Source organism: Stegastes partitus, unplaced genomic scaffold (genome assembly GCF_000690725.1).
Source record: "Stegastes partitus isolate 25-593 unplaced genomic scaffold, Stegastes_partitus-1.0.2 Scaffold2266, whole genome shotgun sequence".
Lineage (NCBI taxonomy): Eukaryota > Metazoa > Chordata > Actinopteri > Pomacentridae > Stegastes > Stegastes partitus.
In genome coordinates, this window is record NW_007579997.1 from 75,582 (window position 1) to 78,167 (window position 2,586).

At 42.7% G+C, this 2,586-nt stretch overlaps 1 long non-coding RNA gene across 1 annotated transcript; it reads right to left on the reverse strand.

The window, feature by feature from the left end:
* Window positions 1-288: 288 nt before the first annotated feature.
* Window positions 289-1,624, reverse strand: LOC103374515 (uncharacterized). The gene is made up of 3 exons (XR_521132.1): window positions 1,556-1,624; window positions 1,076-1,169; window positions 289-352 (listed from the first exon to the last, which is right to left on the reverse strand). It is a non-coding gene; the product is annotated as an uncharacterized LOC103374515 (long non-coding RNA).
* Between the last annotated feature and the right edge of the window lie 962 nt (window positions 1,625-2,586).

The window sequence follows — 2,586 nt, forward strand, 5'->3', positions numbered from 1 at the left end:
ATTAACTCACCAACAACCAGTTCAACAGCAGATCCTCGACCCAGTGTAGGAATGAAGCATCTGTACTTTCCTTCATCAGACGGTTTCACTTTGGAGAGTTTCAGTGAAACCTCTCCGAGCTCCAGTTTGTTAACTAACAATGACGTTCTTCCTTCATAAGATGGATGTTTGTTACGTTCCAGTTCCACTCCGTCCCGCCACACGTAGACAAATCGAGGGTTTCGGTCCTCTCTGGACCACTCCACGGTCATTTCTGAAGCGTCGACGGCAGGTTCCAGCCGACAAGACAAGAGGACGTCATCGCCAATGGCTACTACGACGGGCTGAGACGGACCGACCACCTGGACACCACCTGAAGGAAAGAGGTTGGAATTTTCCACCTTTTTTAAATGAAGGCATGTGAAGGAAACAAATGACTGCGAATGCATGTTAGTACATATTTTGCTGAGTTGATCAAACAAAGAAGTCAAAATGGTATTTTGCAGCCTTTTTTACTCTTGTTTCTGACCCTGCTGTCGATGCTAACAGCGGCTGTGAGGTAACTTGTGCAGTTCGTCACACTGCTACCGTCGACATGTGCAGGAATCTTCAGGATTATTCTCACGATTGAACACAATTCACAAATTATTTCTGAAATGATGCTTAAACGCTTGTCCGGATGGAGATTTCAAAAACCCAAAACCTGACAGCGGATTTGACACGTATTAAGTCTTTTCTTTCTTTTTTTTTTTTAATCACCAAAATTGCACCATTTCTACACATCTTTAACTTTATTGAACAAATCATGTGATAACGTTAAAGTAGTGTTTTGTCATGAACAGTCAGAGGATGTCGTCAGGAAAATTATGCTCCATGATGACAAAGGAGGACCAACACTCAGATAATGTTTTCCAGATGTTATTGAGACCTTCGATGACAGAACGTTTACATGACGTTCCTGTATCGTGATATATTAAGGAACATTTGGGCTGCAAGTTATAACGGATTAAAAAAGAAAAAAAACACACATCAGCAGCTTCCCTTATTTTGTCGTTCTTTGTATTTAAATGTTTTAAGGAGTGTGTGTGTCGGTTACCTTCACAGTTTTGTGTCAGAAGAAGGAAAAGTGAAGCTGTGAAGGAACTGAGCTGAGTCCATCGTTTAGACGAAGCATCATGAAGTTCTGAAAACTGAAATAAATCACATGTTGATGGACCAAAATAAAACTTTGATTGGAAATATCATGATATTGATCAGCAACATCAGTCAGCCACCATCAGATTCTAGATGATCAACGACTAAACTAATTGTTCATCATATTTGTTTCCCCAATGCGTCATATGATGATCAGTCGTTCAGAGGAGTTCTTGTTTTCTTCATGTTGGCTTCTTTAATCTTGCATCAAGCATTAACAGTTCAACAGTGAACATTCAGCGACTAAAACTCGTCTTTGTCATTCTGTAAACTTTCTAAAACACTGTTTAAGAGCTTGTGTTTAAGCAAGTAATGATTTCTGTTTGATTAAAGCCATAAAAAGCTTCGCTGCAAGATTGAAAGTCAAACGTAGCCGACCTACCTGTGTCATGGCTGCAGTAGTTTCCTCGTCTCTGAAACTGATCAGACAAGTGCTTCTCTAACTTCATCAGGTGACTTGTTTCCTCATCAGATAAACATCAGTTTCGGGTGAAGTATGCACTTGTAAAAACAGAAACTCAATAATCAAGGCAGAATCTAAACGTATGTCGTGTATTGTGTAAGATCTGTAGGACTTGGATCAAACATGGTGTGTCTATTGTACCATTCAGCTTTTCAATTCTGTTGTTTCTCATAATTTTTGCTCTCTGACACCGAAACACCTGTTTGATTCTGTAGATACTGAACCTTGTGATGCTAAGATGTTGTTTTAGATTGTCAGACGCTGCTGCTATGACGCCTTGTTGCCTGCTGGGGAGCTGCAGCGTTGCAGGTTCTGCTCTGTTGGATCTTGTCAAAACAATGAAACAACCTCCACAGAGATGGCGACGTGGATTCACATCCATCTGGCATTACTCAGATCTACCTCACTGATTCCAACCTCTGCCATAAAAGCCAGACTCAGACCACTACTCAAAGCCAGACTGTAAGCGACCCCAGTTAGATTCCCTCCCAGGCCCTTGTTTGCTTTTGCTCAGTTTAGTGTTTGCTCTTGACTAACTTTTGGTCCTGACACTCCCTGGACGCTTCGTTTGCAACCTGCCTGGAACTCCTCCCAACCATCCATCATCACCGAGTCACTACTGGATTCTGCCCTGGATTCCTCCACCAGGACTCAACACCTGCCTCTCCACGCCACCTCCGCCTACCCTCCTGTCCCTCTCTATTCACCAACTGTCAGCTGAGTTACTCCGTTCCCTCTCTCTGGGTTTAGTCCAGTTCAGCTCATATTGTGTATTTTCCCCGTGCTGCTGTGTATTGTTGAGCTTTGTAGCTTTGTTTGTGTAATTCCCGTCCCTGAGCTCTCCTAGCTTGGGTACCAAGTCCTGGTTTGTCCCCTCGCTGTAAATAACTTCAGTCTCGTGATGTTTCCTGTCTAGTCAGAGTAATTTCTGGTGTAGTTTCCCCACCAGT